The sequence below is a fragment of the Homalodisca vitripennis genome, chromosome 2 (assembly GCF_021130785.1).
Source record: "Homalodisca vitripennis isolate AUS2020 chromosome 2, UT_GWSS_2.1, whole genome shotgun sequence".
Classification (NCBI taxonomy): Eukaryota; Metazoa; Arthropoda; class Insecta; order Hemiptera; family Cicadellidae; genus Homalodisca; species Homalodisca vitripennis.
The window spans coordinates 81,671,882-81,686,099 of record NC_060208.1 but is presented as its reverse complement, the minus strand read 5'-3'; positions in this window follow the sequence as shown (position 1 = coordinate 81,686,099).

Sequence of the window (14,218 nt, the reverse complement as noted above, 5' to 3'; positions counted from 1 at the left end):
ATTTTAAATACAAGAGAAAAAATCACCAACACTTTTAACAAAACCGGTATTTTTGGTATAGATTAATATATTATTGTGCTATAACAACTAGCAAAATTAAATTTGTACAGATCGATTAGAATAACCTGACAAATTTTCTCAAAATTAAACAAACGCCCTGATCTTTGACATAATCACAGTTTAAAACGACAGTTCTACCCTAAATTAAAACGATACATAATTTTTGAATGAGTACATTTATAAAAATGTAGTTTTACTACTTTGTTCTCATGTGCTCAAAATATTGAATAAAAAGTATTGTAGTGTATTTTCTTTGGAGTAAATATTTTAATTTTTGGATCAATAAAGTGTTTTTAGTACCAAAGGTTTTACAAAAAGTTAAAACGATCTATATAATAATTAAAAGTGCAGGCCAAATTTGTTCCTGTACCAACGTTTTCAAACAAACATCTACGCGCCTGCGGACATGCATTCAAATATGGAGGTACACGTTTCGTAAAATACAATAATTGGTCCAAGCACTTTTAGTGACATACTTAACTATATTTAACCAAGCCAGGGTAATGTTAAAAAATGACAGTTTTATTAACAATTAAGTATCTCGAAACAGCTCGATTATCACTTCATATATATTTCACTTTACCTGATACTTTGGGTAATCTGTACTTCTGGGAGGAGGATCAGCAAAAAAATTCAGCACCAACATCAGCAAAACAATTGGGTAGTAAATCATGTACAGAATGTACTTGAAGTTTTCTTCTTCTGATTCCTGTAAAACGTAGTTTCTTTATAATATTAAAACCTAAACTAGTGAGATCAAACTCAATGTACTATGAAACAGTGCTCAAATGTGTATGCTCGTCTGGTATAGCAATGCTCGTTTAATGAAGTAGAGTATTTCAAAAGATTTCACTAGATGTGCGGTCATGTAAAAAGCTCACCCTGTCTTAAGTAATAAATAAGCTACAAAAGAGAGATCGAACATGTCAGCTTTTTTAGATTTTAAAGTCAGTTGTGACAAATCTCCTTTTCTGCGACCTATCAAGTCTTGCCACGTACGCCGTGTTGAGTTCAAAGTGTCGTGAACGTTTACGTTGTTATGTATGACAATAATGTTCCTCGAGTCTCTGAGATCAGTATGTTTATTGGGATAAATTACGCTTCAAGGCTCTGGGACATTTCTAGAATGAGACGGGCAGACGAATATACGATTTTAAGGACTCTTTAAAGGTGACAGCAACTTTAATCTGGTCATTGAATCTAGTGTAGAAGTTTTCCCTGTTAGTACCGGAAGTAAAGTAAAGTAAAGTAATGCCTTATTTTACCAGGCGAAGTTAGGACTAAGAAGCCCTCTCTAACACGTAACCGGGGGACCAATTTTAAGGGAGCCCAAAATCTCAAAAAACAATAAGAGACACTAGGCCACAAAATATCGCTCTCCTCAAACGCATCTCTTTCCAAAAAAAGTGGGGAATTCTTGAATTGGTCTCAACCTCTAGAACAGAACTTTAAAGTTTTCACGGAATGTTTTAACTATCATTTAAATGTGTGCTGTCCTCAAAAATCAATTAAATGTTGTCCCAAAAGGACTAACAATAAATGGATCACTAAAGGAATTTTGGTTTCGAGAGAGAAATTAAAATTTTTCTCCGAAATTCAGAAAACCACTTCAAATGAAGATTTTTAAATTTTTTTTCCGAAATTACAAAAGAATTTACAGAAAGGTGATCCAAGCCGCGAAAGCATATGATGTCTCAAAATCAATCACCTCGTCAAAAAAAATATTTCTAAAACAGTTTGGGGCATCATAAACAATAAAAAAAAAAAAACACAGAAAACAATCAAAATTAAAATTGGGGATAGGCTTGTGGAGGATGCGACTGAGGTTGCGAACGAGTTTAACAGATTTTTCGCATCTGTTGCTTGTGAGCAAAATCCTTGTCCACCACCTCCTCAAGTAAAAACCCCACGCGTATACAGGGACCAGTTTCCTCATTGGCACTGGCTCCTGTAGTTGAGGAAGAGATCGTGAAAATCATTCAGCAGCTCCCACCAAAAAAAAAACAAACGACATTAATTTGATGTCGGCGTGGCTTATAAAGAAATGCTCCAAGCATATTGCCAAGCCACTAGTCCAATTAATAAATCAGTCATTCGAAGAAGGAGTTTTTCCCTCGCTCGTAAAAAATTGCAAAGGTGAGCCCCAATCTTCAAAAAAAAGACGACCCATGCTCTGCAAATAATTATCTGCCTGTCTCTATTTTGCCTGTTCTGAGCAAAATTTTTGAAAAATTTTTTTTACAAAGAATGCTTCAGTTTTTGAATAATCACAACCTTCTTTCTGAACACCAATTTCGGTTTTCAGAAGGGGCAAGTCGACAATTGATGCAATTGTGAGTCTTGTTGAAATGGTGGTAGAGGGATTAGAAAGTCGAAATCTCACTTTAAGTGTATTTCTCGACTTAACTAAAGCATTCGACTGTGTCGACCACGTGATGCTGCTTGACAAACTTGAATCCAATGGCATCAGAGGCGTGCCTCTTCAGTGGCTTAGCACATTTCTAAGCCGCAGAAAACAGCTTGTTCAAATCTCAAACAAATTTTCCGAGCCGTTTGCAGCTGAGATATGGAGTCCCTCAAGGATCAATTCTCAGTCCAATTCTTTTTCTCATCTATGTCAATGACATAGACTCATCACTACTGCACGGGGAACTTGTGCAGTATGCTGATGACACAACAACACTTTGTTTTTACCAGCAAATCCCAAAATGATTCTGGAACAACAAAGCTTTCTCGACGTCAACAGTTGTGTCCAGCACTTCAATAGCCTCAACCTCAAAGCAAATTCTTCAAAGTCAAACGTCCTGACTTTTCGCACTGCGATCAGGAAATCTCAATGACGGTGCAGCCGTATTATTGGAAGACACAGTGCTGGATGAAGTCGAATGTTCAAAGTTTCTGGGAATATTCCTTGATCGAAGATTGACTTGGAATGCTCACATTGACCACGTTTGTTCCAGGACTGTCCTCAGGGCATTTATGTCTTGAGGTCTTTAGCCAAGAGTACTGCCCTACTCAGGTACTGATGACGGCGTATTATGGCTTGATCTACCCCCACCTCTAGAATACTCTTGAGAAAGTAAAGAATCTAGGACTTATTATTGACAAACACTTAAGATGGACCTGAACAGGCTTCTTTGATACGTAATAGGGTCTTTGCCGGTGTTCACAGCCTCAAGCGGCTGGCTTCATATCTACCACACCAGGTTAAAATAATGCTGATAAAGACTCTTGTACTGCCTCACTTCAACTACTGTGACATAGTCATTAATGACATGACTGTGGAGCTTTCAAATAAACTCCAGCGTGCTCAGAACTTTTGCATTAGGTTCATTTTTAATCTCAGATGTGATGATTCACGTAACGCCCTTCTTCAAACAATTATCTATATTAAAATTACAAGATCTTCGAGACTATCACTCACTCATTCTGTTGCACGCTCTTTTAAATACAAATTGTCCCAGTTATCTTTCAAACAACTTTCAATTTATGTCTGAAATAAGTAAACGAAGTACAAGGAGGGGTACATCCTTATTATCTATACCAATTCATCGAACAACTACCTTTAGTAAGTCGTTTACAGTTTCTGCCTGCCGATTGTGGAATGCCTTACCTATAAACATCAGAGCCATTGATAAGCGCGCTCGCTTTGGGGCGGGAGGTCAGGGCCTTGATGCTGGGGGCTCAGGGGGGTATAGCGGTTGGCGGCTTTGGGATGTGTTACTTAAGGCAACTGAAATGCAAGTTGAATGAATGCATGCGTGTATGTCTTATTATAGTTTTGTAAATATTTATAAAGTTACATTAAATTATAGATGTTGTTTTTTATTATTTTAAAGCTAAGATTCTTTTAATGTATAAGGTAAATAAATAGATTTATTTTTAGTTATACATGTATATGTATGTTAGTTTAATTTTTTACGAGGTTAAGTGGTAGAAAGGACTTTATAGTTCCTAACTTGCCTCTAATAAAGACATTTTTCATTTCATTTTTCATTTCACCTCACTTACGGTCTGGTGTTATGGGGAGCCTGCGCAAACAACCATTTCTTCCGAGCATTCAAAATTCAGAAGCAAGCGATTCGCATAATCGCAAAAAATGAAATTTCCGAGAATCGTGCAAAGAAGCCTTCAAAACGTTGCAACTGTTGATCTGCCTTGTCTCTACATTCTTGAGACAAGCTCATTTTTGTTTGTCCAAATGTGCATTAACCCGGGGCCGTGACATGCACGAGTATGAGACAAGAGGCAGAGATGCCTACCGAACTGGAAGACACAGGACGGGGGTTTACGAACACTTGCCCTCCCAGGCAGGTATTCGGTTCATCAAACAAGTTGCCAGATCAGTTAAGAAATATGCCCCAACGCCTAAGGTGTTAAAAACTCGTTTAAGACGCTTTTTAGTGTCGCAAGCATTTTACAGTGCTGACGAGTTTATGGCATTCGACTGGGGTGACCGCACAATTAGCAAACTGACTACCGGCGCTGGAAATGGGAATATTGGCTGGATGAATGTGGAGTTGGCTGAAAATTTGTACGTTTGAATGTGGTTTGAGGCGATGTGAAAGTTTTAAATTTTAGATATTAATTTTAGAATATCTTGACTATTGCTATACATGTGATTATGTCCTGGCAATAAAAATTGATTTGATTTGATTTGATTTGACCAACGGCTCAAAAGTAACTTCCGAACCACCACTAATGGCCGGGCAAGCGGACAGCTTACAAGGAGAGGATCGCTCTGCGGTCACCCATCCAAGCAGCAGCCCCCTTGACGTTACTTGATTTGGTTATGACGGGTTAATCGCCGGACCCGCTACACTGAGTCATTCGCTATTGGGGAAGTGGCATTTTCCCTGTCTAGATGAAAAAAAATAAAAACAGCTGGAGATTAATCCCGTAATGGTAGTAGTTGTGCATTCTAACACCAGTTGCGCTAGTAGCCTGTTCCGTATATCAGTAGTAGCTAATAAAATGGGCAGTAGAAATGTAAAGTAAATCAGTTGTACTTACAAACTTAGCAGTATAAACGTAGAAATGATATAAACATAATTTAAATAATTAATTTGTGACAAAAAGTAGTCTAATCTTGATATGACAGGCATTTGTGATTAAATGTCTGACAACGACTTGTTAGGCTACATAGCAGTTCTAACGTAACGTAGTCAGTTCGCTTGAGTTTAATTTACAGTGAGATATATATTGTTTTACGCGTAGTTACGTTTTACGTCACATGGTGTATAGCATAATCTGTAATTACGCGAGGAGGAGACTCCGCTAAAACTTTAGCATCATCTGCAAAACTATTTGGCTGGTGCCCCACAAAAAAAAAAACAAAAAAAAACCATCATATGTAACGTGTGAAAGACCACTTTCGGTACAGGAGATGGAACATATACAAAGTACATGTTTAAGTTTGTTAAATGTTTAGTTCGCATATAATAGGATGTCCAAAATTGACCTTTCTTCATTACTCAGAACAAAATACAAACCGTCGTGCTATCTCGTAAGATTTCAGTGCGGAATTGTGCAGCACCAGCTATGCCCAACAATAGCCAGAAAACGAACAAGACTCCGGACGTGTGAAGTCCTCGCACCTTGTCCAACATCAGAAGCACTGCTGCCAACATCTGGAACACGGCCATTGTTACTAATTACTCAAGCTAATGAAGAAAAATTCTGATAAAACCCGTATTATTGCGCATTTTTAAACCCTAATTTTGGTTTTAATTTGGCTAATAATGTCATAATATTTAAAAACACACATTTATAGTTTTTTGCAGAGTTGGGACATGAAGGGCTTTACACAAAAAGACTAGAATCCAAATTCACGCTGGCGGATACAGTTTCAGTGGATAAAAAGTTCGACTGTAACAGTATGTGTCTAGTTTTATTAATGAGAGGTCATTCCTTTTTTTAGCCTTATTCTGTCCGACGTAATGGACCACTGGCCTGCGCGAGTATATTATAAAACAGAATGAGGGGGAGGGTTGATACAGTACAAGTTCGTTGGTGATGATAGGATGTTAATTGGTCATTTGCAAGAATTAACATGCGCAATCTATAAATCAAATCCAGTCATAGTCTGTGCGGCCATCGACTCTCCCAAACACAGTTGTAGATCAAAACTATGTTCCCTTGCGTGCCTACGTTACAGTCGTTACAAAGAAGCAAAATTTATGGTTTATCAGCCTTTTATCCATTTTGATATTTACTTTTTTTTGTTACAAAGCAAAATAAATAGTTTTGTAACACCTACAGGTGTCCAGAATGAGGCCATGTAACCTGAAACTTGGAGGTTTTAATGTTGTTATAGGTGAATTTATTTTATGAAAGTTATTAAAATTTGTAATAAACTTTTAGTTTGCTTGGGATCAGACGATTATTTTGCTTGGTTCAGTCTTATCGAGCTTTTAATGGTAAAGATCTATGAAGAGTTATTGTAGAGTCGCTGGAAAATGTATTTCAGAATAGCACTCATTAAAGAATTAAAATCTAAGTTACATTTAGCTTAGAGTTTGACATCAGATCTAAAGTTGCTGATTTGTTGACAAGACTTGGCATTTGCGGGACGAAAGGCAAAAAAATGTTTAGGATTTAAAATTGTAGGGGATAACTGAGTTGCTTAAAGTGTTGATGAATTCCCAGAATAAACGGTTCACTTAAGACATTCTTTTAAAGAACATATTTTACTTCGGATTTTGAAATCAGTAGACCATTTTGCTGATGATTCATGAAAGTGTCACTATTGATCCCATGTCTTAGCTTTTATAAACATCATGGTGCTTTATGCGTTTAACTAATCAATTATGTTCAACAATCGAAATCAATAGCTTATAAATTAGCGTTATAAATAGCATTATAAAACATACATAAAACATTATATTTATAAAACTATCAATTTTTAAATAGCTGATGGACTATAACAAATATATTAATAAAGGTATAATTAATGAATTACGGTACGTACAAAAGTAATTGTTTGAATGGCTGGAGTCCACAGGTCCAAAAGGAAAACTTGTTCATCCTGGAAGTATCGAACTGCTGACCAGCCCATACTCACAATGCTGACAGTTATCAACGACAAGTTTAACAACTGTAAAAGAAATATACCAATCATACGTATTTTAAATATTGTATAATAGATAGATTACAAAACTTTTTGCACCATGCATTGGACAGACTTATGACGTATTGTAGAATGTTACAATGGAACTCAAAATTAGAGCTTTTATATTTGTTGTATAGAATAATATTTGTGTTTTAACATGCTATAATTTATAATTATCTAATTTGTAAATGTTTACGCACGGCAGTATGGAAATCATTATATATATCCTACACAGTACACATACATACGCTAAATTTTGAGAAATGACTAGACCCAAAGGTTTTATCTAATAAGAACTTTCTAAAAAAAAAACTTTCTGATCTTTTTCTCTCTTTTTACACTTTTTATGAGGTTTAAAACACCATATTCAAATATTAACTCAGTTTTAAAAGTACTAATCGTACAGTATTATATTCTTTAATAATTTAATTTCCAGTTTTGTCTAATATTTGATATGAAACCAATGTTGAGGATACAATGTTTATTGTTAAATGGGCATTTTAGGTATAACTCCCTAACCAACAACTTAGAGAAATTATATCTTATTATTTATACTGATAGAAATGTTTTACCTTAAATAATTGTATGCATCACAAATCTAATGAAAGCACTCCACTTTTCAAGAGAGTGAGCAGGCCTTATTTCCCGATAGGTGTATCTGATAAGGTTCAAATATGTGATAACAGTTAATTTACTCATTCAATTGACATACAAAATATGCGAGACTACATCATCAGTAACTGAAAGGTACTTAATAATTATATAAATTGCTGAATATGGTAGTCAATTTCTTTCACTTGCATACTATTTCTTTGAGAGAACTATTATTTCAAAAAGAAGTATTTTTTTTAAACTACCGTTGACAGTCATAAAAGTTATACTGAAGAACATGATAATAGACTATTAAATTCATATAGGAACAACAATCTGAGTTGTTTTGATAAGAAATGGTAAACAGTAAATTTGAAATAATTTCTAATAGTTCATTAATCAATACGAATTTTATAAATGTATAAACTTATATATCATAATCACACAAATATAATTTAATATTTTCATATTTATTCTTACCATTTTGACTATATTTGTCAGTTCCCAGGGTATATCCCGAAACTTGCTGGTGTATATGAGCCATAACTCTAGAGGAGAGAGCAGCCACAACATCAGTACTTACCAGTTTGACTATATTTGTCAGTCCACAGGGTATATCTCGACACTTGCTGGTGTATATGAGCCATAACTCTAGAGGAGAGAGCAGCCACAACATCAGTACTTACCAGTTTGAGTATGTTTGTTAGTCCCCAGGGTATATCTCGACACTTGCTGGTGTATATGAGCCATAACTCTAGAGGAGACAACAGCCACAACACTAGGCAAGGCGTCCACACCAGCACCGTCTTCTCGAAACACAAGGAAAAATCTGGGTCCGAGGTTTCCCAAGATTTCTTCACATCCTAGAATTTTCAAAAATTGGAAATGATCAAAAAGTCTCATCGACATGAACTGATTGCATTATTCAAACTTCTTTAATTGAATTGAAGTAGCTTTCGAATGTTGTTACTAAATTTGGGTAGCGCTTTTTGATGAACCTCAGTCCACACCAATTTAAAGCAATAAAGTCATTAAAAAATAACACAGACATCATCATTCTACCTGCCGATAAAGGGAACAAAATTGTTATTCAAAATTTAGAAGATTATATTAAAGAAGCACAAAAGCAATTGTCAGACCATGATACATATCAAACTTTAGATGAAGACCCAACCGTTAAATTTAATGATAAAATCAAAGAATATTTGGAGGAAAATGGTCCAGAACAAGATATATCTTCAAAAAACATAGCATTACTTTCACCAATAAAACCTCGCACCCCCATTTTTTATACACTCCCCAAAATTCATAAGAGTATCCAAAATCCTCCTGGGAGACCCATTGTATCCAGTTACGGGTCACCGACTGAAAGGATATCCTCTTTTGTTGATGATCAGTTGCAACCACATGTAAAATCTCTTCCATCATACGTAAAAAATTCATTGCATTTCATCGATCAAATTTCCTCTATCAACCAACCATTACCTGATGACTCTATTTTAGTAACAGTGGATGTTAATTCCCTTTACACTAACATCCCACATGAAGATGGAGTAAAAGCAGCAGAATATTTTTTAAATTCACGACCAAATAATACTAAACCTACAACACAATTTATTATCACGTTAATCAGAATGATACTTACAATGAACAATTTTAAATTCAATAACCAAAATTATATACAAACTTCTGGTACTGCAATGGGAACTAGAATGGCCCCATCTTACGCAAGTCTATTTATGGGTTTATTTGAAAAAGAATTTTTAGATACACAACGCTTAATACCTTTGAAATGGCTACGTTATATAGACGATGTTTTTTTCATCTGGGATCATGGAGTCGATTCATTGACACAATTTCTTAAATTGCGGATCGTGAAAATGGCGCGCGCGCGGGCCTTAGAGTACGAATTAATCCGTATTACAACGCAGCACCCGCAGTGTTTGCACGCCTACCTGCCTGCTTAGCGCGCTCGCTAATTAGGCCAGCGTATATAATTATACATGTTTTGTTTGTTTATGTTGTTATTTATGTTATATAAACATTATACAGATCATATTAGACAAGTATATTATACTAGAACAAATGTAAAAATACAGGTACGTAACATTTTTACTAACGTTTTTTGCGTGTTGTAGCTGCTTGATGTAGGACGGATCAAATGTTTTACACAATAAAAAAATGTTGTAATAATACTGACACTTCAAGAAACAACTAATCTAATATTTACAAAATATTGCGACTGTCTTTGTCTTAGTAGTGGATTTTGGTGTGATAGTCACGGAAACAATTATACGCGTGATAGAATCGTCTCCATCCTCAATAACACTATCGATTTCACTTTCATCACTTCCACTTTCTAATAATAGTCTATCTAATTCAGATGATCGTAAATTATCACCCATTTTATTTACGTACACGCACACGAGGCAAAGGAAAATCGAACGCCACGACTGTACGACTCAGACATACAATTTGTCGCAAATAAAAACGTTATTGAGGGGAGTATTTGTGGACAGGTACCAGAGATAAGATAGGAAGCCAGTCCAGGAAAACGGACTATAAATAATCTCCGAGACTTATAACAGCGATAAGCGTTCAAAACAAATGAGTCATCCGTACCACGTCATCCGCGTGAGGGTCACGTCATTGTGCTTTTGGTCCACGCCTCGCTCCGCGTCACCCTCACGTCGTTGATCCGCAATGGGTTAATGATCTTCAAGATTTCTCTTCTTTAAAATTTTCATGGATATATTCTAAATCTAAAGTCACGTTTCTAGATTTAGATGTTTTTATTGAATCTGGATTTCTCCAAACTAAATTACACATAAAAGAGACTAACACCATGAATTACCTACATTTCTCCAGCTGTCACCCAATGTACGTCAAAAAATCCATTCCAAAAAGTTTGTCAGTAAGAGCAAAGAAACTATGCAGTAGCCAATCTGATTTCTTAAACTACATTGAAAAATTGGGTAAAACCTTCAATGATTTGGATTACCCCGAAAAAATTGTCAAAAATCAAATTAATAAACTGAAATGTCCAAAAAATTCATATGATTATTCAAAAGAACCTAAATGTATTACTCAATTCTTCCCTGGTCTACACAAAATTAATTCTATTATAAAAATTGGATTTAATTTACTTCAAAGTTCCCCTGACACTTCAAATTTTATTTCAAAAGCACCTCGAGTAATTTTTAGAAGACCTCCAAATTTGAAAAACAAGCTTGTTAACACACTAGTTCCAAAATCTATCAACTATACAAGAAATGGATGTGATCCATGTAAAAAATCACGATGTGGAACATGTAAAATTATGACTTCTTCAAGAGAATTTAATAGCAGCAGTACCGGAATGACCTATCCTATAATTGGCAAAATTGACTGTAATTCAAAAAATGTAATATACCAAATTAATTGTAAGTTTTGCTCCAAATAATATATTGGCCAAACATCGAACCATTTGAGAATCCGTATGACAGGGCATAGGTTTGACATATTCCATAAAGATGAAGATAAACCATTGGCAAGACATTGTCTAGAACACAAACAAGACAAAATTGAAGAGTGTTTTAAATTAAAAGGAATACACCAACTACCACAATGCCCTGATGAAAACTACAACAGATTAAAATTAAAGCACATGGAGCAAGCTCATCAAATTATGTTGAAGACAAAAAATCCATTTGGTCTAAATTTAAGATAACTTTTTAAATAATTTTAAAACATTCAAAATTCGCCATAAATTACAAGTTGCATTCCACCCTTTACAAAAATCAACTGTTCCAACAAGATTGAATTAGAAAAATTTCACGTCAGCTGGACTTTATCAAATGTTATGCACTGTGTTTACATTTATGTTTTATTAATTTTTGTTTACATGTTATAGTTCTGTATTCATTTTTATTTAAAACTTCCTGAAGACGGGGGTATTAAATCCCCCGAAATATAGAAGTGAAAAATAGTTATTTTGTTTTCTTCTATTTAACACAGTGATTAATATATATATATATACAAATAGGTGTTTATTGTATTACTTAAATCCATTCTAAGATTTTACGTTTTAATAATTTAGTTTTATTTAATATTGAACCAATGCAATAAATTCACATTAGAACCATCGCCATGGGAAGTTACCACAACAACTCCTTCATGCAATGTAGGGGGAGGAGTAAATGTAATGTACTCTTACAATCAACATGATCACAATTGATTGGCCGTCTATTTTTAAGCCACCAAGGCATAATTTCATTGTTTTTACTTTTTATCTCATATCTTCACACTTTTTTATGATCAAAAACTGATAAGATTTGCAACCCTAGAATAAATATTTTTTTGACTTCCGACTTTCGCAGAGAAGTGAAATTTAAAAAGTGTGTATCAGTATGTGCTCCCAACAGACTAGCGCCAACTTGAAATACCTTACTCCGAAAGTAGATAGCTTGGACAATAGATGGAAGTAATAGCTTTTTGATCAACTTGTGCACATAATTTCTTAATCAGGGTAACAATGCAAACACTATTTTTGTACCGGATATATTCTACACCAGAAATACATTGAAATTCGTAGAAGTAGATATTATTTACAGAGTAAGACTTTTCAGAACTATTTATATACATATTTTCTTGAATGAGGCAACAAAGCCATTCAAAGTGGATTGGCCTGACCCAGAAAAAGAATAAAAGAGCCGAAAGTAGATACTTTCTGAAAAAGTAGGCTTCTCAGACCGAGTACGTATTTTATATATTGTGTTGATAGTGAAATGAAGGAAAATTCTTCTACGGCGCGTGAAATATAGTTAATTCGAAACAGAGACGATTCATTACGCGCGAAACATGAAATATCAATCAGCAGTATTTTATTTCTACCTCTTAATAATTTAACACTGAAATATGAACTAAAGATATGTTCTTCTAGTGCACAAATATTATTATAGCATTTCATCATGCTACATATTAAGTACTTCCACTACGATTACTCCCGTCTTCTACTACAAACCACTCAGGCCTAAAATATCTTAAGTGGTATTGAAATAGTTGGAGCTATTAAAAATTATGAAATATTTGGAATAAATTTGTGTACTTCATTGGTATTCATACTTTCCAACTTCAGGGCCTCCAACACTTTCCTATTTAAACTTAAATGTCCAATTATTGTTAAATGGATCAGGATTTTGGTATATCTTTCAGTAACCATCACTTATTTTTAGGAGTATTTGTAATGCTATTTAAATGCCGTTTAGTTCCTAAAAAGTATCTGCAATTCAATAGGAAATCACGTACAAAGTCGTGGGTAACTGACAGTAATTAAATAAATGCACAACTGTGGCACTAACACAACAAATGGAAGTAGAGCTTTTCCAGAATAAATATGAAAAACGTATACATTGTTTTATATAAAGTCGATTAGCAAAGGGTTATACAAAACAAATACTTTTTGAAATATTATATTGTAATAAATACTAAGAAGCTGGGACGTATCTATAAGTGCGTATCAAGATGCATTGGGTTTTAAATAAATAATCCCAAAAGTGCTCTTTTCCTCATAAAATTGAATACCATTTTTAATAGCTACTAAGGGGCATTCCACATTTTCAGATTCACTAATATAATTGCAATGTAAAGACTAAATTGTATTTAAAATAATTACTTGATACACTCACTACTCTGACAGAAGCAATCGACATAATGAGTAAGAATCAACAGATTTAACATTCAAGTGTTCTCTTCCGTCTGTTACAAAACCCACTTCATTAGAACACTTCACAGACCTTCAAGTGTGGAAGCTGTCTTAAGTGTTACATAACTACATCGTTTTTTCTCCTATTTACTGTATCCTAAGAGTTACAAAACCAATGAACATAAATCTTTCATAATAATGATAATAATGCTAAAATTAATCAATAGCAACCAAACATAAACTTGTAGCAAAATACAAGCTATGTGAGTATAGTTACGTAACTAAATTATATAACAAGTGGTCGTCGTATAAAGTGTTATATAACATAATATATAAAAGTGACAGTATATTCTCATTCTAAAAATGTAACTTTAAGGCATGATTTGTTATTACGGAAAAAATCCGCAATGAATAAGTTAAGTACATTTAATCCTAACAGAGTAAAAATGCAGCAAAATTTAAAATTTAATTCAGGATGAGAAGTCTCGCTACTTGCGACCAAAATAATTAAACTGCAAAAACTCGTAATTCTGTTTTTATCATTAAATTGGTAGCAGTGTATTTCAAAAAAATTATTTTACTTAGTATACTCATTTAACTGGTTAGTTAATTATTGGAACCAATTTAAATTGGAATTAGAGCAGTCACAATTATAACAAGTTAAGAGTACTCCACACCAAGTATCGCATGACAGGCTTTGTTGAGATTGCATCAACATTTTAAGTCTATAGCCCATGTAATTCTCGAGGTGTAGATAAATAGAGAGACAGACA